The 26,183-nt window shown below is 42.7% G+C and overlaps 1 long non-coding RNA gene across 8 annotated transcripts in view; it reads right to left on the bottom strand.

The window, feature by feature from the left end:
- Window positions 1-205: 205 nt before the first annotated feature.
- Window positions 206-26,183, bottom strand: part of LOC135098588 (uncharacterized) — an 85,008-nt gene continuing 59,030 nt past the window's right edge. For 3 of the 8 annotated variants that reach the window (XR_010267143.1, XR_010267144.1, XR_010267142.1), the window contains exon 5: window positions 17,415-17,597. This is a non-coding gene — a long non-coding RNA (uncharacterized LOC135098588). Of the gene's footprint in view, window positions 2,309-13,179; window positions 13,585-14,103; window positions 14,254-16,857; window positions 17,053-17,403; window positions 17,598-26,183 lie in introns of those variants that run through there. The other 5 variants (XR_010267145.1, XR_010267148.1, XR_010267146.1 and 2 more) reach the window with 5 other exon arrangements.

The raw sequence follows: 26,183 nt of genomic DNA, 5'->3' as shown, positions 1-26,183 counted from the left end.
AAATAAAGTCTCACTAATTTGATTGATGCATTAATAATTATAAATGTTTACCTCATTCCTAAGCAAGCAGGAAACAGCGAGCGCCATAATTAACGTAATTGGCTCCAATATTCGTACCTATGTTTGTACCGTGAGTATTATTACACCAATATGACCCCCTTCAATTATGTTGTTGTTATTATTGTTGTTGTTGTGTGTGTGTGTGTGTGTGTGTGTGTGTGTGTGTGTGTGTGTGTGTGTGTGTGTGTGTGTGTGTGTGTGTGTGTGTGTGTGTGTGTGTGTGTGTGTGTGTGTGTGTGTGTTTCATAACAACAATTTGACATGCCAGGATGAAAAACGTTTCTCAGTAATGAGCGTGTTCACATCCTTCTTCCCGCCACGGAAAAATAGAACACCTAAGACGCCACGGCAGTGAGAGAGAGAGAGAGAGAGAGAGAGAGAGAGAGAGAGAGAGAGAGAGAGAGAGAGAGAGAGAGAGAGATTTCTACGTTTTCATGTCGTCATGTTGCACAAGTTATTCAAGAGTGGCATTCACTAATTCACCAGCACGACCTGTCAGTACACCGAGCACACGCTTCCTGAAAAATGCTGCAAATCCTTCCCATGATACTACGTGTTTATGAAAAGCAATGCTTCTCATCAGCAGCAGCCCCTTGCTTTCAGATTCATGTGGTGGGTTTGCATTAACTGCTTCTCCCGAGCGAACGTGTTTCCATTACCTCATATCTAACTCAAGCAGTCTCCACCAATATGTTAACACTTTGCCTAATTTGTGGTTCATTACTTACATCGAGCAACTGTCGCCACACAATGAAATGTTCCCGTCGTTAAATGAAAGGTTTGCATTACATTTTACATTATTCTAACCTTTAACAGAGAGAGAGAGAGAGAGAGAGAGAGAGAGAGAGAGAGAGAGAGAGAGAGAGAGAATGATGAAGCGAACAGCCTTGCCTTGGGCCTGTTCAACACTGCCGCGTGGCTGGCTGGCTGTGTTGTGTGATCCGTGTATGTGTTAGCGGGTCTGGCGCGACACGTTTCGCTTATATACTAGTTTATAGCCGTGCCTGTGCCTGCAGGAGGTCCACGCCACACGCCGTGTTCGTTTGTATATGAAACTGCAATGGTTTTTTTTTACGAGCACATCAAAGAGCCGCGCGTCTCATTAAGTGTTTTTACAGGGGACCACTTGCAAGGGAGGATTGCTTGTTTACAGCAAGTAATTTAATTAAAGATTCATGTTATACCTTCACTGTTTTAACTGAATCATGGTCATAAGAGTTGAGGGTAATGAGCAGCATGCACGTGGCTCTTTGTGTGACGTTCGGTGAGACATGCAACACTGTCTGTCTGTCGGTAGTGGGAGTTAACACGATACTTAGGAACACTGCGCCGCCTCCTCAAGCAGCGCCGCCTCCTCAAGCAGTCAAAGCCAAAGTGAAACACGGGATTCATTATCCGAAGCACCAACGACACGAGATGGCAACCCAAACGCACCCAAACACACACACACACACACAGACACACTCAGATGTGGTAATAATGGCTATCCCGCCCGCCACATCCCAGGAAAAGTTTGTTAGCAGTTAATAGGCCGCAATTTTCCTTATGTAAAGTCGTCTTAGTCTCGTTCGGAGCAAATCACCATCATCGCAGTAGTTTGTAGTTTATTTTTTCATCCAACACTCTCTGACTTCCCCACACGTCATATTGGCAATTCTCTCCTTCCCCACCATTCTCTCTCTCTCTCTCTCTCTCTCTCTCTCTCTCTGCCGGCAACCACAAAGTGCACACCTTCCCTCTTCACTTCACCTCAGTCTCTGTTGACTCTGATACCTAGCGTGCTTATTTTCCCATTGGTTTGTACCGGAACTCCGCCAGTCTCTACACACCACAGATGACAACTCTGCTAACGCCTATCAGCCTCCAGTGATCCCTCGTTACAAACTTTTCTGGACCCTGACCGGAGGAGGCAATGACTGCTGCGGCCTGACTTAAAGAAGTGTTGTTCTGTCTGCCTGCCTGGCCGTGAATAGGCTACTGAGCTGCCCAGTAGGTATCCTTACAGACCTCAGACCTTGCCGTATTGCTCGAAATTAAACCAAGTACTGCTAGTCAATTCAGACGGGTCGCAGTTACTATGGACTCGCGGAAGACCAAAGCTTTTCCGCTCGAATCAAGGTCTTAACGAAGACGATGAAACACCTCCACCGAACCCAAGTGAAGGCGAGCAGACGGAGTGGCGGGCAGGAGTGGTGGGTCAGTGGCTTCTTACCTTGACCTCCGTGAACACAGGTGACGGCACACTTACCTGCAAAGAAAAGGGATTATCAGCATGGTTGTTATATTCTACCTTAGTACAGCCTTAATGTATATTTTTTTTTTTATGTGTGCATATTTATTGCATTGAGTGTCGAGCTGATGTTAAGGCAGCTTTGACCTAAATAAAGCGTAGAAATTGCACTGAAAGGAATATGAAAAATACGAAGTTAAACTACGCAAGGTATCAAATAAAAATCAAGGAACGTCTGTCCGCCATCTTCCTTTCCAACATCACATCCACTCTTTCAAAAAATAGCATTATAAAAGCCATACTATAACTTTTTTTCCTCCCGTCAAATAAAGTCGCTATTTGCTATTTCAGTGGAGAGCCTTTGAGTTGCAAACACCACAACTTCACGGCGCCTTTTTTCCCCTCGCCTGGCTGGATGTCTTGCATCTCTCCGACACTCCAGTTCGTGACTCAGCCACCATAAGATGGAGATAATTAATTACAGTTGTCAGCTAAAGCAAATGGTGCACTCACACACTCTCATTCGCGCACCACACCCACCAATCCACACTCACACAAAAGCAACCGATGCCACGCAGGGCACAGGGTATCAGGAACAGGCCCCCTGTTGCACTGCCGGACTTCACCTTTGGTGGCAGCGTCATCCCCCTATTCTCTCAGTACAGCTACCTCGGAGCTCCAGTCAAGATCTCAGCAGTCCTCCCTGCCCGGCGTCAGCCCCATCCCATCATTAGTGACCTATTGGATCGTCTCCAGCGACGACTTCGCCCTCTTCAGTGGCTCACCAACAAGTCCTCCAGCATCTGCGTTTTTGTGACCAGTACTATCTCTGTCACTTTCATTCGCTCTGTTGTTGATTATCTCTCCCCTGCCTTGATTCAACTACCTCAGGCTGCTTTAGAGCCTCTGCAAATTTTTCAGAATAGAGCGATGAGAATCATTGTTGGGTGCCCCGTGACCACCAGGATTGTAAACATGCAGCGTGAATTGAGGCTCCCGCCCTTAGTTGATAGAATATATTCAAATGTTACTTGCCTCACAGTCAAGTGTCTTCACTTTCCACTTCTCTCGCCACACTACACGCAGCTGATCAGGACCTCTCTTGGCCCTACTCCACCAGTCCCTCCTATTCTGCCCACTGGTCGCCGACTTATTGTGTCTGTTTCCTCTCTGCTCGGGAGCCTTAATTTGCAAGTTTCTGCCGCTGCCGTGTCCCCAGGCCCACCCCCGTGGATGCTACCAGCGCCTGAGGTGAGCTTTACCCCTACAACCAAGTCAGATCCGCCTCCTCTCCAGCTGCAGCTGGCCTTGGAACACGTGGCGACAGTGACGTCCTCCATCACAGCTCATCGCCTCTACACTGACGGGTCTCTCCAGTCGGATGGAGCGGCTGGTGGTGCGGTTTTCTCACCTGACTTGGAACCACCTCCAGGTGGCTGGGTCGGCCGTCGGCTCGGAAACCACTCCAGCTCAACGTTGTGTGAGCTCTATGCTATCCTGAATGCTGTTAGCCTCGTGTGTCAGAGGGGAGTGAATGCAGTTGTTATTTGTGACTCAAAGGCCCTTCAGTCCCTTTCTGCTACCCGTCCCACCCACCTAATAGTAGTTCAACAGATTCTTTCCTTTTTAGCATTAATGACTGCTCGCAATGTGTGTGTCAAGTTTATATTGGTAATATATCATGTTGGTTTACGTCACAATGCTACAGCTGACCGCCTAGCGAAGGATGCCTGCCGCCTACCTCCGCATGGTGATGGTCGTCCTCTCTCCCTGCCATGTCACCTCTCCAGCGCTCCCCGCCGCTCTCCTACCTATGCGGCGTCGCAAGGATACTGACAGGCCCCACAGTATCACCATCAACATGGTCATGGTCAACATGATCACCATCATATCATGGTCTGCCGCCACAAGTACACGTACCGTTGCCGGGGTCTTACGGTTCGGTGGCACAACATTGTCTCGGCGCGTCTGCGGTTGGGCTACCGCCCGCCGTGGCAGATTGCCGGGGTACAGGGCGAGCCTCCCTTCACAGAGTGTCGCTTGTGCCGCACACCGCTTGCCAACACCATCGAGCACTACTGCCTGGTGTGCCCCACTGTTCGGCACCTCCTAACCCAAGGTTTGCCGCTGGATGCTGTCTGTCGTCATATTCTGGTGCCCGATTATCTCGATGAGATTCTCGTGCGTTACCCTCGATTTAGTGGCTTTTCCTGATGCCCTGTGCCCTGCGTGGCATCGGTTGCTTTTGTGTGAGTGTGGATTGGTGGGTGGGGTGCACGAATGGTGAGTGTGTGAGCGTACCATTTGCTTTAGCTTGCAACAGTAATTAAGTTTCTCTATCTTATGATGTCTGACGTTATTTGCGTAATAAATTAATCAAATCAAATCACCTCTCTCTCTCTCTCTCTCTCTCTCTCTCTCTCTCTCTCTCTCTCTCTCTCTCTCTCTCTCTCTCTGACGACAGTGTGTGTGTGTGTGTGTGTGTGTGTGTGTGTGTGTGTGTGTGTGTGTGTGTGTGTGTGTGTGTGTGTGACATTCACTGTGGCAGAGGGAGTGCTAGAAACCGGAAGGTGAAATTTACGCCTTTGTTTTCTGGCGATGATTCGAGGAAGAAGATTGAATAAATTAGTAAAGGCTCATTGAATCAATAGGCGGCACGTGTACATAAAGACACACTTAATCTGCATACATAGGTACATTCAATACAGTCTAGATTTATATAATTATGTATTATGACAAAGACCACGGCGGCGTTGACTAGGAAGTGCTCCATCACCACGGCCAGGAGCAGCACGCCGCCCCTTGTCCGTAATTCTCCAGTCTGGTAAAACATTGCCAAAACTTTCCCTCTTTCCAGCCCAAGCTTAGACGGGTTCAGTGTGTGTGTGTGTGTGTGTGGATAGCTATGATTTTTGTCCCTTACGTAGTTTTCATCCTCCATTTGTCTTTCATGAACGCAACATTCTAGTCATTTGTTAATAAGAACATCTCGCTTCTTCATATTTATTACGTTGCCTTAGGCGGAAAAAAACGCTATCAGACTCACTTCTGATTCCTTCCCCGCTACAATTTCTCCATTGTCCATAATTCTTTTCAGTGCACACACACACACACACACACACACACACACACACTGGCGGCAATAATAAATCTCACAAAGGATCTCGCAGCTTCTCCGCCAATGGGGCCAAGGAGCACCAGCTTTCCTCTCCAATAGCCATGCCACCTCCTCCTCCTCCTCCTCCTCCTCCTCCTCCTCCTCGTTCATTAATCACTCCCCTTTTCTTCTCGATTTCATTCTCAATCACCCCATCGCACCAATGTCTCGTCTCATCCTCTCTCTCTTACTTTCATTTCAATCCCGTTTTTCCCTCTCCCCCGCCATCTCTCCTTTTCTCAGCACAACTCTTGTCCTTCATGAAGTGTTTCGAGAGGCCAAACAAAAGCTGAAGCTCTGGATTTTCTCTCGAAGCAAAGAATTAATGTCCAACTAAATCACTGCCTCAGACGAGACGAATGAAGGGCTGACTTTTTTTTTTTTTCCAAGGAAGCGAGTGAAATGAACAGCCTCGTCCTTATCGCTTAACATCGGAAGGAAAAAATAACGTAAATAAAACGAAAAAAATAAAAAAATAAATAAATAAAAAAATGAGGAAAAGAATATTGCCAAACTTGGTAGCAAACAAAAATGTTAAACAGAGAATATAATTTCTTTTCCCTTTAGAATTAATTTCCCTTCTATATGCAAGTCACCATCTCCTTCGCCGAGTTGTATTTACCCTCTTTGTGGTGTAATCTTTCAGGAAATTGTAAGTCTCGTGAAGAGTAACTGGATGTGAAATTGTTCAGCAGACGACTTGTGAAAGAGAGGAGCGGGAGGGAAAGTGCACAGCCTTCAGGAAGATGAAGATGTGAAGTAAGATGATGAGGACAGGAAGGCGCAGGTCTGGCCGAGGAGGAATGAGGGAAAACAATAATAAGTGTAAGCTAAGACAACAACAACAACAACAACAACAACAATAATAATGATAATAATAATAATAATAATAATAATAATAATAATAATAATAATAATAGAAATGGGAGTAATTACGAAAACCAGTCAAAATCACATTAACGCTACAAAACAAAAAGAAAAAAAAAAAGGATCACCTGAAGATCCGCCACCCCACAGGGATCACCTGAAGATCCGCCACCCCAGATTGTCTCACCTGAAGATCCGCCACCCCAGACTCTCTCACTTGCTTAGGTTAGGTTAGGTTAGGTTAGGTTAGGTTAGCCTAACCTAACCTAACCTAACCTAACAACATGAACGCATTAAAAAACCGAGTGGATATAAAAAAATGCAGAAAAAAGTTTACTTCATTAAAAGTATGGGATCACCTGAAGATCCGCCACCCCAGATTGTCTCACCTGAAGATCTGCCACCCCGAGTGCGGCTGGGGTGGCGGATCTTCAGGTGATCCGAAAAAAAATTACTTCATTTTGCCTTCAGTATCCCATTTCGCTCTGTATGACAAAAACAAGGAGGAAGAAAAAAAAAAGACGCAGAAGAGAAGAAAAAAGAAACCTGATCGTTTTAACTTTGAAGACAACAAAAACCTGTTCAGTAAAAAGTAGCAAGTTTCCGATCAAGCTTCACTAGGATCAGAAACTTTCTGAAAAGAACAGACGAGCAATTTGGTTCACGTAAAGGGAGAGATTTACGCCGTTATTTGGCTCTTAAGGATCACAGCTGTGTGTGTGTGTGTGTGTGTGTGTGTGTGTGTGAGAGAGAGAGAGAGAGAGAGAGAGAGAGAGAGAGAGAGAGAGAGAGAGAGCTCATCGCATTACTGTCTGTTGTCTCATCCTCATTCTTTCTTTTATCCTGTTCTCTCCTCTTCTCCCCAGCCACTCTCTCTCTCTCTCTCTCTGTCTCTCTCTCTCTCTCTCCCAATGATGACATAACGTCGTCTCCCCTACTCCACCGGACGAGGCGGGCGCCTCATGGCAACCCAACGGCAAGACAGGCGAGGCCACACAGCTACGAGCACACATCCATCTCTTGGCGTAATGGCGGCCGCTCATCTGAGGCACTGTACCTTTGTCTCTTCCGCGAAGCAAGATGGCCGGCGTGTGACCCCGGATGGCGAAGATAAGCCGCGACCACTTCCGTTCATCACGACGTCGACAACACACACACACACACGAACCACACAACACTCGACTGCTGCTGCTCCTTCCCCGGTGATACCGACTTGTGATTGGTTCCCGTGCCGTCCAGCCTCTCTCTCTCTTAGTGTTCCACAGCTCCGTCATCTTCCTGTCACCATTACGTGCTGATAACTACGCAATATATATTTTTCTAGCAAGAACTGAACGTGTTATATAAGCGTGAACACTTTTTACAATGTCAAGCCTCACAGCGGCAGAGTCTGGCATTAAGGGCTCGCTGGTGTGCGAGACTTCACGAGGCTCCGAACCAGTCGCCTCGAGCAATGAGCAACAGGCAGTGTTGTAATGCCATCTGGCGGCGTGCGGTGTCTTCCTGATCCAGACTGTGTGTGTGGGGACAAGAACTGCACGAGAAGAGGCGCTCACGGGCTGGAAAATAACCCAGTGTGCTCCTTATTAAATAATACTGTGACCAGCAACCATGACTGTACTGCGCGCAAGAGAGAGGGAGTGGGAGGGATGAAGCAGGGAGAGGGAACAGTGGAGAAGGGAGAGGGAGAGGGAGGAGTGGAAGGAGAGGGAGAGGAAGGGGTGGAGGGAGAGGGAGAGGGAGACAGTAACGGAAGGAGTGGGCGAGGTCCTATTTTTCCGTGGTGAGAGGATAAGACGTGAGTGGAGGAGGGTGGCGGCGCTACTGAGGAGCTGGGAGGAAGAGGAAGAGAAGGGGAGCCATAACACCTTAATGGTTTAGGAAGGGACGACCTGAAATATGTATAAGAAGATCCAAGTGATGAAAGAGAAGCCAATATAATGAGTAGTTGAGAGGAAGGTTACCACGTAGATTATTCAGGAAAGTGTTAAGAGGAACAAGAGTGCAGGTGAAGAAGATCAGGGCAAGAGTTTTTATCAGGATTAAAGGAGACTAACAGGGAGGTGAAAGTGACACACTGAGAAAAAAAATGAATACAGAAGTGATTATCAATGCAAGGAGAGCAAAGTGCGGTATGATGTAGTCACTGGTTGAAAGGCAATAGGAGCGAGTCAAAAGGGACAACAATTACAAAGTGGTGAGCGGGACAGGAATTAGAAGGAAGAGAGACGGAGAAAACCCGGAGGAGGATAAAACAAAAGAGAGAGAGAGAAAAAAAAAAAAAACAGGGAGACAGAGAGGAATTGTAAACCTGCAGAGGAGTGACGAGGCACTGAGGTGAAGGTCCCCGAACAGAGGCCAAGGCGGTAGTAAAAAATGACAGCATAAGTGTCTTGAAACAGTTCAAGTCATAACAAGTGGAAATACAGAAGCAGGCAGGGAGTTCCAGAGTTTACCAGAGAAAGGGATGAATGACTGAGAATACTGGTTAACTCTTGCATTAGAAAGGTGGACAGAATAGGGGTGAGAGAAAGAAGAAAGTCTTGTGCAGCGAGGCCGCGGGAGGAGGGGAGGCATGTAGTTAGCAAGATCAGAAGAGAAGGAGTTGATAAGACGAAAAGCTTTTAATTCCACCCTGTCTTAAGAGCGGTTACTGAGGGTTACTGAAAAGATGAGGGAAGAGGATGGGGAGTGAATGGGAGCCTGCAGAGGAGTGACGAGGGTTACTGGGAGGTTAAGGGAAGAGGATGGGGAGTGAATGGGAGCCTGCAGAGGAGTGACGAGGGTTACTGGGAGGTTAAGGGAAGAGGATGGGGAGTGATCGCCCTCCTGGGAAACTTGTCATCCCTTCATCCTCACGAGCCGCCACTCAGCAGTGTGTCACCCATCACAGAGAGAGAGAGAGAGAGAGAGAGAGAGAGAGAGAGAGAGAGAACCAAGCGGAGGTTCCCGAACTGTAAACGCGATATAAAAAGAAGCTAATGTGATGGAGGATGGGAAGGACTGGGAGGGAAGGATGAGGTGGTGGTGGTGGTGGTGGTGGTGGTGGTGATATGCCTGTTTTATGGTGTCGGGCTGTTCATACATAACACTTCATGCAATAATGCTTTCTACTGAAAAGTGTAAGAGCCAAGACCGCAGTGCTCTTCAAACACATTCCATTTCATTATTTTGTTACTTGAGACAGACCAAATGCTGCACATTATGGAATTACTGACAACACTATCGATGCCAAATTCCTGACAAAAGAAATGCCAGGCGAGCAAGGCGCACGGCGGCACACAGGGCCTGGCCTCGCGTGCCGCTCACACTGCTGCCCACGAGGCGCTTGATGAAATTCCCGCGACCACTGGGCGAGGCGCGCAAAGTGGCCCACGAATTGAATGTCCAAGCAGCGCCAGCTTGCTGTGTGTGTGTGTGTGTGTGTGTGTGTGTGTGTGTGTGTGTGTGTGTGTGTGTGTGTGGTTAAATAATAATGTTTTGGCGCGCCTCCACACGGCGTTCTCAGATCGTGAGAGAAAGGCGTGCATCATTTATGTCTCAACAATGAAGTACTGTTTGTTTGTTTGTGAGCCGCTTCCCTTGGAAACTCTCATACTGACCATAAGCTTATTTTCACCTCTGACACATCTATCTTTTCCAAAATATACCTATAATTCAACGCCATTCACTGTCTCTACAGCACTTAAACATGTCCTCCTCCACCACAAGAATCAGCTTTTAGCAACCCATCATAAAAGAAAGGAAAGTTAAGTATTCCATCTCACACTCAGCGGCTTTCCGTCTTCACAACACAGCACAGGGCAGGGCCAGGCGCCTCCTGCCGCCCTGCCAGCCTGCGCCTGCAGGTGCGCCTCCTCCACCCTTAATTCATGAATGCTTCGCTACACCACACCACCATATCACACCACCACACCACAAAATCATTTGCGCCCCCTTCATTCCTCCTTCTTTTTTTTCTCCTCTCCTATTCGTCATTTTCTTCTTTTCGTCCTCCTCCTCATCCTCCTCTTCCCACTACTACTACTACTACTACTACTACCACCATCACTCCACCGTTACTTCCCTTCATTCTTCCTTCCTTCTTCCTCTTCCTCCTCTATTCCTCACTTTTTTCCTCTTCCCACTACAGCAATCTACGCATTTCATACTTGGGCCGGAAACCCCTGGAAAATGAGGGAAATGTTGACGAAGAGAGACAGACTGGTAGGAGGGAAGGTCTCGGTCTGGGTCCTGATTGTGTTGGTGGTAGACGAGACGAGACGCTCTGAACGGGACTGCACCTATATTTACGTAACGTAATTCACTTTGAAAATCGCGAGAAGAAAGAAGACGCCCAGACTGGAATGCACTACAAATTCTGACTCGCCGTTTACTTCAGCTAATACCCAAAATATAAAAAGATTACCGAACTCAGTAATAATAACGAAATATCCCCCCAAAATCTGTATTATTTACGAACGGTGCTACAAAAACATTATAATATCTAGAAACAAAACACAGCCAAACTAAATCCTATTATATATTCTGAACACAATTTTTTTTCCCTTTCCAGACAAATAAAAAAGAAACACGAATTGATCGTCGTATAAAGAAAATAGTTTTTTTTTCATTTTAGCAACGGACGTATGTTAAATTTGAAAATACGCATTGCTAGACTAGATTTTATTGAATATTATTACTTGATACATGTTTCTTATATTTTTTAAGTCTTAAATCCAATACCAATACAATCTTAGGCGTGCTAATAAAAAAAAAAATGTAAAAATATATAAAATGACGAACCGGTTTATTTTCGACAAACAAAAACACATCTAGACTGGATTTCATTATGTGTCATTACTTGTTATAGTTTCCTATTAATAAATCAAAAATAAAAAAAAATGCCAACTCCATCAATACAAAGGAAAGAATAATGATACAGCGCCGATTTTTTTTTTTTCCTCCTTTCCTCAGTACCTCTTCCCTTTTCCTACCCTGCATACTCTTCCTCTACCCTTCACCTTCTTCCTTCTCCTAGTACTATATATCCCAAGTCTAGAAAACACCTGGAAACTGCTGGAAATATTGAAATTTACGGTAAATATTGACGGGGAGAGAGTGTTACCATAGCAGAGACAGGGCTGGGCTGGGCTCGGCGGGGCTCGGCAGGACTGGGCGCCAAGGATACTGTGGTGTGTGTGTGTGTGTGTGTGTGTGTCTGCCCTCTGTGTGTGTGTGTGTTTGTGTGTGTGTGTGTGTGCGTGTGTCTGCCCTCTGTGTGCGTGTGTTTGTGTGTGTGTGTCTGTAACTGTTCTATTTGTGTGTGTGTGCGTGCACGCGCGTTTAAGTGTATAACTGCCCTGCATGTGTGTGTGTGTGTGTGTGTGTGTGTGTGTGTGTGCGCGCGCGCGTTTAAGTGTATAACTGCCCTGTGTGTGTGTGTGTGTGTGTGTGTGTGTGTGTGTCAGTACTGCAAGGCACGTCACCTTTCTCCCTTCCTTCCTACCCCCGCACGCTCAAGTCCTCAATTTTGGCGCCTTTTAATTGCGCTTGCTTTTCAAAACACATAACACATAAGTTTTGGATGTAAACAAGAATTTTGTTAAAAAAAAAATACATGGTTTTGTTCGTCTTGTTGCTTTCCCGTTGTCTCCCAACAGCCTGGCAACTTTGTTCTCTCACCATAATTGTTTTCAATGGTCACGATGAAGTGACACGAGTTTCAAGGGTTTTTAAGGTTATACTGACAGATTAACAACACTTTTACATTAATAAGAGAAGAAACAAGCTTGAAAACCCGGGTCATCATCTCTGTGACCTTGAAAATAGTCGTGGTGAGAAAGCAAAGCGTTTCTGGATACACACCTGAGAATAAAGGTTTGAGGCGCCTTGCCCTGTTGTTGTTGTTGTTGTTGTTGTTGTTGTTGTATATGTGTGTTTGTGTGTGTGTGTGTGTGTGTGTGTGTGTGTGTGTGTGTGTGTGTGTGTGTGTGAGGCAAAAAAACGGAACTACTGGTTGGATGGTTGATTACTCTTAGGTCATAGTTAACGTTACATGGACGTGACGAAAGAACGCTGACACTGGACGGCGATTATCCACTCAGAGATACAGCAAAGGGAAACAGCAAGGAGAGAAATTGCAATGGAACGTTTTCTTCACTGGAGACGACACCTGCATCTTTCTTTCCTCGTAAACAATTGATGACGCTGAGTGTTGGAGAGTATGAGATCAGGTACCTTAATTACTGGAATCTGTCTGCGTATCAGCTTCACGTGAGGGATTGGAAGGTTTTTTATTCGCTGTTTTGTCTCTACTCTGCGACTTGTTACCTGACTGACACTTTTAGGATTTGACATTTTTAGTTTTTTTTTTTTTTTTTTTTTTTTACCAGTTTCCGTTGTCCTTGGCCAGAGCAGCCATTACATGAAAAAAAATAAATAAATAAAAGAGTAAAAGGAAATCTTGAGAACGTGGATGATATTAAGCTTTAGCGAACACGAAATCACATCTCACACAACAAAATACAAATTTGGAGCTAAAGGTTCATTATTGGCTAAGCACCTCACTCTGTAGCTGCGCGTGTCCGTCCCGGCAAGCACGTGGGTGATATTGAACGTTACAAAGCATGAAATCAAAGGCTCTTAATTGGTGAGTTCCATCTAGGTATTCATTTCACGTCACGGACTCAAGGGTCATGGCTCCAGATCTCTTACGTTGTAACTGCACGGTTCCTTTCATGTAATGTAGAGTGTGAATTCAAATAATCTCTGTTGAAATGCATCTGTGTATTTATTCCACGTTAGGGACTATAAAATTAACGATGAAATGTCAAACGAGATCCATTTAGTTAATATTTAGTTAATAAACACCCCGTCTACGTATTAATCAGAAGAAAACTGTGCTAAACAAGCATATCACTAGTGGCGATGCTAGCGCTATTGATGGTGGTGGTGGTGGTGGTGGTGGTGGCGGTGACGGATCCATGTTATCTCGTGATCCAACCACTGAAGTCATACAGCGGTGGTGGTGGTGGTGGTGGTGGCGGTGACGGATACATGTTATCTCGTGAACCAATCAGTGAAGTCATACAGCGGTGGTGGTGGTGGTGGTGGTGGTGGTGACGGTGACGGATCCATATTATCTCATGAAGTCATACAGCGGCCCAGTTAGCGGGCAATAATGCTATTTCTCACCCAACCAATTACGACAAAGGCTGGGACAAAATTGAAGCCGTTCCCTCTACCCCGCGTCCCCACCACAGGCGCCGCCACCTGCTGACGGCGATTCCTGTGTGGGGCGGCAAATACTTGACAGCTTTTGTGCATTTCATTTGATTCATTTAGTGGAGAGAGAGAGAGAGAGAGAGAGAGAGAGAGAGAGAGAGAGAGAGAGAGAGAGAGAGAGAGAGAGAGAGAGAGAGAGAGAGAGAGAGAGAGAGAGTTAAGATTAAAACAAAAGAAAGAGCACAAAAAAATAAGGGGAAGCTGCAAGAAGCCATCAGGCCTACACGTGGCGGTCCCTGTATGAAACAAACCCACCTATTTATACCTGTCACTTCCAAGGTACTCAAGATTCAAGGATAGAAAGCACTTAGACTAACACTGACACACAGCACCTTTGATACTGCAGGTATTAGCCAGGTTACATAACATCACAATAGATAACTAAAGACTCTGAGTTGATAATTACGAAGTCTAACAATAATGCACCGCGGCTTTAATAGTGGAGTTACTAGTTACTATGTTAGGTTAGATCAAGTCAAGACAACCAAAGACTGAGGGTTAAGAAGTGGTAAGCCTAATTCTGATAGTTCCGCAGCTCTAACCTTGAGCGAGACAGGCTTGGTGATGCATTAAGCGGCGCAGCGAGCGATGATCTCCTTTACGAGGGAATAAAACCATAAGGCGGGACGTTTAGTGAAAACCTTCATTCCGTAAACAGTAACTCGGCGGCTGGCTGTCGGATCAGGGCGGAGGAGTCAACCTCTCGCTGTGACTGTTGTGTTCAGGCTTCACAGGGATGTGTTAAGATGTAATGGATATATTTAGCGTATCTCTGTAATGAATATGTTTAGAGCATCCCTGTAGTAGTAGTAGTAGTAGTAGTAGTAGTAGTAGTAGTAGTAGTAGTAGTAGTTAGTAGTAGTAGTAAAAAAAAAAAAGGAGGAGGAAGAGCAAGACTCATTGTCTGATAGAGGCTTCAACAAACAGGAGCCAAGACCAGGAGTGATACCGCCCTTTGAGTGTGGCGGCAAACCAGTGCGTGTTTCCCAATAATAACTACCAGAAAGGAAATATTCTTTGATATACTGAGTCCATATTTTACTTTCCTTGCTAATATAATGTGCAGGAGGGGTATTAATTTCAGCATTTCGAAATTTGCGTTCCTGTTTCGGATTCAAAACTTATCATTAATTAGCCACTGTAAGAAATGTTTATGCCAGTTACGTATTAATGTTTCAGTACACGTCATGCTATTATCAATATAAAGACATGCCTTAGCAATACTAATTCAAACTCTAAGTTAACACACTGCAACGCTTCACTCTCTTACCACGAGTATTTTCAAAGGCCACAGAGATGACTACCATGTTCCCAAGAGTGTTTCTCGTGTCAGTAATGTATCTCGTTAATCTGTCACTAGTACTATATAAAACACTCTTAAAAACCAATGTAACTTCACGACGACTATTTTCAAAGACCACAGAGATGAGTACCATGTTCCCAAGAGTTTATCGTGTCAGTAATACAGAAATCTTGTTAATCTGTCACTCATACCATAAAACACTCTTAAAAACCCACCTAACTTCATCACTACTATTTTCAAAGGCTATAAAGATGATTTGCTGTATTATGAAGCGTTTCTCCTGTTAATGGTGTGGAAATTGTGTTAATATGTCACTATAAATATAAAAACAGCGTAAAAAAGCTGGCATAAATTCGTCTGTGTAGAGTCCTTTGAAAGTAGTGGAGTTGTGGCGTAGAAGAGTTTGGAAATATAGTCCTTAGAGGGAACATCACTGCCATTTAACAATACTCGGCTTATTAACACTAAATAATGATATCTATCACTGCGCCTGCCACTGACATCTTCACTTCATTTTCAGACTCATGAATGATTGCAAACAATGAATAAAGAATAAAGTCAAGTGAAGTTTCGATCTCCACAATAATTACTACATTAAGAACATAAGAACATAAGAAATAAGGGAAGCTGCAAGAAGCGACCAGGCTTACACGTGGCAGTCCCTGTATGAAATATACCTACCTATTTCCACCTATCATCCCCATCCATAAACCCGTCTAATCTTCTCTTTAAGCTCCCTAATGTCCCAGCACTAACAACATGATTACTGAGTCCGTTCCACTCATCTACCACTCTATTTGAGAACCAATTTCTTCCTATCTCTTTCTTAAACCGAAATTTTTTCAAGTTTGAACCCGTTATTTCTTTTTCTACCATGGTTGCTGATCCTAAGAATTTTGCTGACGTCCCCCTTGTTATAACCCTTATACCACTTAAAGACTTCTATCAGGTCCCTTCTTAACCTACGTCTCTCTAAAGAGTGTAGATTTAACAGCTTCAATCTCGCCTCGTAAGGAATACTCCTCATCCCCTGTATCCTTTTAGTCATTCTCCTCTGTACTGATTCTAATAGACCTATGTCTTTCCTGTAATGTGGGGACCAGAACTGCACCGCGTAGTCTAGATGAGGTCTGACCAGCGCCAAGTATAACTTTAATATTACTTCCGGCCTTCTACTTTTAACACTCCTAAAAATGAATCCTAGTACCCTATTTGCCTTGTTTCTGGCTTATATGCATTGTTTCCCTAGACGGAGTTCAGAGCTAACTATAACTCCTAAATCTTTCTCGTACCCTGTACCTACCACAGTTTGGTTGTTTAATGTGTACCTATTGTGTGGGTTTCCTCTACCTACGCTAAGCATTTTGCATTTATTGATATTAAGCTGCATTTGCCATTTGTCCGTCCGTTCATTCATCCTTTCTAAATCTGCTTGCAAGGCGATGGCATCCGATTCTGACATAATTAATCTACCTATCTTTGTGTCATCCGCAAATTTACTAACATCACTGCTAATTCCACTATCAAAGTCATTGATGTATATTTTAGTTAGTATAATTTGCTGGTGTATTTATTATATTTCGTATGATAACGTTGGTATTTACAAATAAAGAAAAAAACGTATTTAACTCAAACATTAGAGCAAAGGCAATCATACTCAGAATATGACTGTCACTGGAAGACTTTCTTGCAATAAACAGCAACATAATATCATCAGTACATTTATCACGTTAATCGAGAATAATGCTGGCGAGTGATGAGCCTGTAGCAGTGCTATCAATCCTGGCTTCAACAGTCGTCCTCAGAAGGCCAACAAAAATAAATAAATAAATAAATAAATAAATAAAATAAAATAAAATAAAATAAAGTAAAATAAAATAAAAGTTTACCGACCCTCCCGGAAGTGAAAAGGTAACAGGAAAAGATTTTAACATTTCCATTGAATGCACTAATGAATCCCAGCGACTTGCATAACAGATTCGGTGCGATGGGTGGCGGAGGCAGCGAGAACAGGCAACAAGATCCCTTCCTTGAGTCGCCTCTTTCACTGTGACACCACCATTGTGACAGAGCAGAGTTACACTCAGACTTCCCAGCTTTAAGGTGAGATGAAGAGCGTGGCAATCAATGTACGCCCTCCTGCTGGAGACACACGGCTCTGTGATGTGCCTGGCGAAGATGATACTTGTTGGCAAAGTAATACTAGTTAATTCTAGGTAATTATGAGCTTGTCTTTGTGTTGTCTCCTCTACGGTCTGGCATCTTGCTTTTTTTTTTTTTTTTTACATTTTTTTGCCCTTGACCAAAGACATTCTTACATTAAAACCCGGAAAATCAAAGTAAAGCCTTGGACGGTAAGAAGATTGTCACAAATACTTCCTCTGTAGTGGATCGAAAGACAGCACAGGCATGATAGGACAAAAAAAAAAAAAAAAAAAAAATAAATAAATAAATAAATAAATAAATAAATAAAAATAAATAAATAAATAAATAAAAAAACGAACGGAAAAAAAATAACGTTTACATGAACCCAAAAGAAATAAGCTGAACCGAATGAACTCAGCAGGCAATTAAACGTGAAGACAAACATAGTAATGAAAACACCCAAGGCGGTCCAGGGTACGAGCAAGGCGCCTTTCCTGGTGTTCAAGGTCAGAGAGGACAGCGAGGCCTAAGACTTGTCAGCAGCTCAGGAAACACGACGCCTGGAGCGGCTGGTGAAGATGGAAATTTGGAGATTGAAATTCATGCATACAGAGAATGTGTGTCGTGAAGATTTCCCCTCCTCGCAAGATTCATGTGGTCGATGGAATTAGGTGAGATATGACTGCCTGAATGTGACCAGGTCGCACTCCTGATGCGGGAATACGGTGAATATGTTTGATATATTTACACTTCAACCTTCCCTCTGGTCTCCTCGATAATTCTCCTATTTGTGTCCCTCGATGCAATGCTTATCACCTATAAACACCAAAATGATGCGGGTTATTTTACGTTGGATAGCAAAACGTGGCCATGATGCTACAATATGGTGAATATTCTTGGTACATTCAACCTTCCCTCTCGTCTTCTCTATAATTCTTCTACAGTAACACTTCAATGTCATAATTATCACCTATAAACGCCAAACCGATGCGAGTTACTTTACGATAAAAAGCAAAACGCTGCTATGATACTGGAACACTGTGAAAATTCTTCAATCTTCATTCTTTCTTTCTCGATAAAACTCTCGCCCTCCGCTGCCACAACTGTTACCTGTAAACAACGAGCGGGTTACTTTACGCTGGGAAGTAAAATAAGTGACCATCGTGAGCATTATGACAAACACTCATCTTCGTTCCTGTAGAAGGTAAGATAAGAGAGCGAGTGAGGAGGTAATTCATAGAAAGAGTGAGACAAAAATGACATACATTGAATTGCCATAAAGAAAGAAAGTAAATAGTGAATGTTGTCTTTACCTGTGCATAGATAAGGTAAGAAAATAAAGAGAAAGGGCTGCATTCACCTGTGCACAGAGAAACTAAGAAGGAAAGACTGGCAGCTCAGTTCATCTGCGCCCTGAGTAAGTATGAGAAGTAATGACAAATACATTCACCTCTGTAAATAGAAACAAAATAATGACGTTAATAGAGAAAGCAAGAAAAAAGACTAGCCCTGCATTTATTTGCCTCTTTGTAAAGAAAATTACAGAGGAAAAAAATTACAGCCATAAGGAAACCACGAAGAAAAATAGAGGAAAATGAATGAGAACCTAATTAACAAACACATCGGCAAAATGAGACGAAAAGCACTTCAAAGGAGCATTTAGAAACCATTATTTTGATTAGGTGGAAGAAGAAGAGACTTGAAAGGTAACAAATGTCGGGTCACAGGGTGCAAACTCCATCAAATTTCCTTCTTGCCGCCTAAACCATCACAGGGGAAGTGAGAGAAAGTACCATCGCCTCTGAGTGTTGGAGTGAGGCAACCTTCAGGCCAAAGACACTTCCGCCATTTTCCACGTGAGATTTCCTGACGTGTTTTTTTAAGTCGATCTCTGTGATATTTGTAGTGTGTGTGTGTGTGTGTGTGTGTGTGGTAGAGAGAGAGAGAGAGAGAGAGAGAGAGAGAGAGAGAGAGAGAGAGAGAGAGAGAGAGAGAGAGAGAGAGAGAGAGAGAGAGAGAGAGAGAGAGAGAGAGAGAAATAACCATATAGGGACGGTAAAATAAACAGACATCCAGACATAAAGACAGATATACATAGATACATACATACATACCTATACATACAAACAAGCAGACAGACAGACAGACAGAAAGGAAGAAAGAAAAAACAGAAAGACGAACAAGAAGACAGCCACAAGCAGCCTGTAAGGAGCAGGTCTGGGCAGCTTTCCAGCATCACTAAGAAAAAGGAGGGAAGCTTTAACAATAAGAGGATAAACACGTCCGTCGCCTTTCACCAGAACATTAAGTACCAGCCGTGCTCCTCCTCGCCGCGTAGTTCCCGCCACCACATTCTCTGCGCGACAACAAAACCGTGGAAGCTGCACTGACAAGGCTGACAATGATCACAATTTTGTCTCTGGAAATAATTTGTGTTGTGTTGTGCCGTGTGTATTTTTGCCTGTTGTATAGATTTGTATGTGCTGTATATTGTTGCTACTTTTACGTATCTCAGTGCTTCGTGGGCCATCCTGCATGAACGGTTTCCTGTGTCTACCACATATATACTTACAAAGTGTGCAAGTTCTTCCAGCTGTCCGAGAACATGAAGTAGTGCCCAGTATAGTGTAAGTCTCTCCCAGCTCAGCCATCTTAACCAGGTCCATTCTCAAACGATTCAGCCTTCACTAGTTTTAATCTCTATCATGAAAATTACCGGGCGGTTTCGATGTTATTTTCATTATTTTTGTGATAGTGTAACAAGAACTCTTCGTCATCATTTGGAAAACACTCGTGAGAAAGACTTTATTTTTCTCTCCCTTTGACGTTTCGAAAGTTTATGAGATTCCACAGCGTTTGAAAACACGAGCCTTGGTTTTCTCCACACGACCGAGCCACGAAACACTTTTGCGACGCCGAACTTCAGTCATTCCTGCAAACTGTTGTTGACGCACAAACCAAGAAACAAAAATAGAGAGGTTGAGAAACACACACACACACACACACACACACACACACACAAAACAATGAAACACATGAGACAAGACACAAGCAAGAAAAAAAAACAAGGACGAGGGAAATAGAAAAAAGAGACACAGGAGAAGGAAAGAATGTACGAACGAGAAAAAAAAAAGAGACAAAGGAGATAAACAATAGAAACACGACGCATGAGAGAAAGAAAAAGACAAGGAAAAAAGGAACAAGGAAAAGGAAAGGAAGAAGCAACGGAAGTGAAAAATAGGAACACGAGACAAAAGTGAAGGAAAAGACGAGGAAAGAGGAAACGAAATAAATAAATAAAAAGAACGAGGAAATAAACAGGAAAATGTCAACACAATGTGATGATAGTTTTCCACGTACAAGAAAGTATCAGTGGTTGTTGTTGTTTATCGTGAGACAAAGACAAAGGTGCGAAATGTTGTCAGCGTTAATTAATTACTATGAGGAATGAAAGGGATTGTGTGACTTGCTTTTATGTTCACTCCATTATAGACGACCCTTTGTGTCCCTTCCTTCTGAGCCCCGCCACAAGACACACTCAGCTGGTAATAATGAGACGACAGTGTGTGTGTGTGTGTGTGTGTGTGTGTGTGTGATACTGGTTCGTATTCTGAAACACTTCCTTCTCTCACGCAGAATATTTTCAAAGGGCACAGAGATAAACAGTCGTGTTCTAACTGGTGGCTTCTTCAGTGAATGGCCAGAATTCTTGTTAAATTATCAATGCAGTCATAGAAACATCCTTGATAACCACCTTGCCTGTCAGTACAGCTTGATACAGCTTGATAAAAAAAAAAGTCGAGAAGAAACGAGGTCCATTACCGTACCACGAATCAGGCACTGTTAGGTATACTACTACTACTACTACTACTACTACTACTACTACTACTACTACTACTACTACTACTATTACTACTACTACAGTTATCATTATTAGAGACAAGTGTCATGAAGCAAGCTTTTTTAATTATTTTCGTTCTTGGTTTCTTTAGGGGAACAATAAATGTAACTCGCCTCAAAAGACACACACACACACACACACACACACACACTCTCTCTCTCTCTCTCCATCCCCAACCTGTCTGAGTGTCTGATCACAATGATTCCTGTGACTACTATCACGCTCCACGGCGGGGATGAGATGTGGCAATCACGATCATGCGAGAAACGCGAGGCCCACCTTGGCCAGACATGAGTGTTCGGTTGTGTCATCCAAACACTCAGGTAGACCGATTCCTTAGAGGTGACCAGACGCCGCGGGGTCATCTCTCATCTACATAAAAAAAATCCATTGTCTGCAAACTCTCTATAGGTACTGATTAGGAAGAAGAAACCAACAAGAATTTAACTATTCCTTACCAGCGTCATCCTTCTTCTTACGCCACATTAAATACAAATATTAAGTTCTCTTTGTTTGATTTTAATGCTGCTTGCTAAGAATATTAAACTTTTAAAATATCAACAGATTTTCTTAAAGCATCTACCCACAAGCATATCCTGAGCACAGAACACGGAATGCTCCTCAGACGTTGTTAACCTCAATGCAGCTTGATTGAGACTGCTACTTATAAGATATCAATAGATCTTCTCAATGCATCTGTCCCCACGCCAGTCCTGGGAGCTGACAATGGAATACTCCTCAGACTGGAGCACGTCCTTGGTGGTGAATGCTGACGGCGACCCTTGAGCCAGATGATCAAGGCATTTGCTGCGAGAGCTTAACATGCCCTTCCTTTGAACCATCTGACCGAGTCAGCGGCTTAACGCCGTCTGTTTTCACGGTGTATATAATACGTAACAACAGAGGAGCTCGAAATAGAAGGGTGGGCTAAAGCAAAAAAATTGGTAGTGACCTAAAATTAGCCCTGTATTCTGATCCCGAAAATAGCAGCTTAGGGTTTTCCCGCAATTCTAATTCCTCTAATATACTGTAAAGTACAAAAAATAATAAATAAAAAATATATAAATTCTCAAGTTTTGCAAGGAGGTTGTAAGAACACCAGGGGACTTTGGCCTCAAGGAAAATGAAACACACAAAAGGGAGTGCGACATGCCGGCTTCTGAACACTATACCACTGCAAATCTCCGCATTCCTTTCCGACAGGCAACTTGATCTAGACAGCTACAGACCAGACGGCAACACTCAGAAAACACTCCAACACCAAATGCGGCTTGTCACCACCACACACTTCCGCTGCCTCACAAAATCATCTCCCTCAGCAACTTAATTGATGCGCCTCGTCCACACATGTCTGGGACACGCCCCACCCAGCTCGTGTGAAATGACTAAAGAGTTATAATAGTTGGGAATGAACGGCAGCACCCACTCACTTCCTGCAGACTATTTCACAAGCGCGATAAGACTGACCACTGATTCCTCACTACCAGATGTTTGAGACGCAGTCATGCATTCCTAATTTTTTTTTTTTCTCTCTCTCTTTTAAGGATTATTTTCAGAGGCTACTGAGAATATTAGTTTTTTTTTCTGTTCTGTTGATGGTGTACAGCTCTTGTTCACCAATGACAATGATCTGGAAGACATCTCTTGTAACTCTATCGGTTTCCACTGAAGTCAATTAAAAGCAAGTGAAACAAGACGCCGAGACGAGGGCGCGACCACACAAAACCCGCCAAGGAAGACGCGGCATTCCAGCTTTTTCTTGGCCCATTCCACCAAGGCAGTAATTACAAACATTAATTGAACCCACCAAACTCATGAACATTTATCATTTGGGTGAAGGAAATTACAGAGACCCCACGGAAGAAGAAGGCAGGTTTCCATTCCCGCGGCTGCGTCCCTCACGCCAGCGAAGCATCACGATTACTGCACATGCTCAATAAAAAAAATAAATAATAATAATAATAATAATAATAATAATAAATAAATAAATAAATAAATAAAAAATAGCTGCACATTGTATCTTGGGTAATTCCTGCGCTTTCCTTCCTTGGCTTCTGAGCAAGATGCCTAGATAAGTCATTAATATTTTTGTTTGGAATAATTTCGCTACCTTCTGGCGTTCATTTACCAAAACCTTTAATTGTGGGTGCGCAATAAAGGTACTGCATTATAATATATATATATATATATATATATATATATATATATATATATATATATATATATATATATATATATATATATATATATATATATATATATATATATATATATATATATATATATATATATATATATATATATATATATATATATATATATATATGTCCACCTAAGCTTCCTTCACATATTGCTCACTTCACGCTAAGGTTGCAGCTCAAATAATCTCGTTTCGGTAATACGCGTCAAGTATGAAGAGGGGAGCATAACGCGCGTATATTGTATTTCATTAGTAGCTTAATAGCGGGACTCAAAACCATCTTGCACTCCGCTCGTATTGAGGTCAAGCAGCGTACTTACCATCACCATCATCAGTAATAGTAGTAGTAGTAGTAGTAGTAGTAGTAATATTATTATTATTATTATTATTATTAGTAGTAGTAGTAGTAGTAGTAGTAGTAGTAGTAGTAGTAGTAGTAGTAGTTGTTGTTGTTGTTGTTGTTGTTGTTGTAGTGAGCTTTTGTATGTAATATTTAGTAGTTTAAAACTAATATAACAGACCATTGATGAAAGGATATTTGTTTCTATTAAGTTTAATTCTCAGCATGTAATATTAAACAATTTAGAAAATTAGGATTTAGCAGCGAGTTAAAGCCTAATTAATATTGTGGCAGCAGTTGCGGTTATACTCTAAGGTTAAATGACAATATATTGTTTATTGTTAAATGAACATATATATTTTTTAAGATAACCTGAAAAAAAAAAAAAGTGCGCAAAGGTTGTTTCTTGCCTCTTTATCAAAACAGTCTAGTTCACGATATTTAGAGTCTAGCCTACTCACTGACAAAAATGTTAAATAGCCGCGGTATCTTCACCGTGCAAAGGAGTAGTAGTAGTAGTAGTAGTAGTAGTAGTAGTAGTAGTAGTAGTAGTAGTAGACAATAGAAGGAAGAAAACTTTCGAGAATTTTTTTTTTGTTCTCTCTCTCTCTCTCTCTCTCTCTCTCTCTCTCTCTCTCTCTCTCTCTCTCTCTCTCTCTCTCTCTCTCGTCGTGTATATATTTTTGCTGTTCTTATTCTTTAGTATCTTCTATTCATGGTAACCCTTTTACTTCCAGCACGTGGTAACGCTCAGCACAAAAGCATCATTCATCCATTCCCTCTCCCTTCCCACTCACTCACTTCACTCAAACAACAACCAGCAAAAGTCACGGACATGCTGAGCTTCGACTAATTATTCCGACCTCTCGCTTCCTAGAAAGTAAATCTACAGTGTGAATTTTCTGGTAACAAGCTTTTCTCTTTGCTCTTAATTCTCAATGAGTGTTTTGCTCCTCGCCTGCCCATGACCTTGTAATGAATGCAGGTGAGGCAGGTATGTTAAGAGGCGTCGCAGTCAGCGTTTTAATACCAGAGAGCGCCAGAATTTTTAATTCTCGCCAGAAAATAAATACTTTTTGGGGCAAGGTTTTACAAGCTTACAAAGGTGTATCGTTGCACAGTAATGCGTCTGAATTTTAAGTCAATTAATTTCGTGATAACTGACAGCACATGACATTGTTTGAGCCTCTATTCATAATTTCAGATGATATTCTTAAAAGAGCCTACAAGTGTATCAAGGCAGGCAATCTGTAATTTTCTACTGACCTCAATGGAAGTATACTAATATATAATTGCATTTTCATGTACTAAACAACAGGCAAATCCATTTAATGTAAAGAAAATATAATTTTGTATCAGAGACTTTATTTTTGCGGTACGATCACTATCCTCGGGTACTTGGGCAGCGAGCAAACCAAAACACAGGACCACGCTTACTCGACTACCCTGCACAATGGATACATCACCGCCACAATCATGGACTACAGCGGAATTAAGAAAATTACTGAAAGAACGAGCTATACCCTATTCTGGATATAGTAAAGCAAAGTAAAGACCTTTGTATCGGCAAAACTGAGAGGCTATTGTTTACACTTTACACTCCTACCTAATGGCGCGCGGCGCTTTCCTTAACTGAAGAATCATGATCAAGTACGTCGTACGTCCGCCAGCGGTGCTGTTTTTTTTTTTATTTCACTGATTACTTTCATATACAGGACGTGTCAGTGATATCTGATATTTTTCAACATTCCCAGATAAAATGCACAAGCCGAAATCAACATCCTTTTATTTTTACTGTTCATACTTACTTTAAAAAAAAAAAAAAAATCATTACCTATTTTTAGTTTTATCTTATAATTCAATTAACAAAGCCTTATCATACACCAGTAAGTATGAATATTAATATTAAGGGTTATGTTTTTAATTTTAGATACACTTGTGCAGCAATTCATGCTGTACTTTTCCTGCACATCGATTTCAAATTTAGCTAAGACACCCCTTTGCCCCACGAAATCGGAGACAATTAAAAATGCTGGCGCTGATAGGTATCTACCAGCCTCACTGCCACGTCTCTATCTGCATGGATATCTGCATGGAAATGAAATCCACGTGAGAATCGGGTGACTTCAATTTTCGGAGCCATTAATCAAGATAGGGTTAAAGCTTGATGGAGAGAGAGAGAGAGAGAGAGAGAGAGAGAGAGAGAGAGAGAGAGAGAGAGAGAGAGAGAGAGAGAGAGAGAGAGAGAGAGAGAGAGAGAGTCTGCTAAGTTCCTGGTAAGTTGAGTATTGTTGTTACTCTTATTAGTATCATAATAATCACTGAAATGACAAATACAAGAATAATAATCATTATCATAACGTGCATCATTCTTTTTCATGCCTGCAATTCATGAGGCACACACACACACACACACACACACACACACACACACACACACACACACACACCCTCCCCTGGACCCCCACCCTCTCCCCTTCCATTTCTCCACCCGCCGTTCCTCCTCCTGGTCGGAAGCTTTCATCCTGCTAAGTAAATCCCCTATAAAGGACAAATATTAGCTTGAGAAGTCTTTGCTTATAATTAGTATCGTCAAGTATGATGACAAAGAAAACAAATAATTTGGTTCAACACATTGGCAGTTCAATGACCGATATAGTTCTTGCTTTAGCTAAAATAAAAGAAAAAAATAATACCCGTAATTCTTTTGTGCC

The sequence above is a fragment of the Scylla paramamosain genome, unplaced genomic scaffold, assembly GCF_035594125.1.
Source record: "Scylla paramamosain isolate STU-SP2022 unplaced genomic scaffold, ASM3559412v1 Contig69, whole genome shotgun sequence".
Classification (NCBI taxonomy): domain Eukaryota; kingdom Metazoa; phylum Arthropoda; class Malacostraca; order Decapoda; family Portunidae; genus Scylla; species Scylla paramamosain.
Note: the sequence above shows the minus strand (reverse complement) of the source record. Positions and strands in the feature narration are given on the sequence as shown.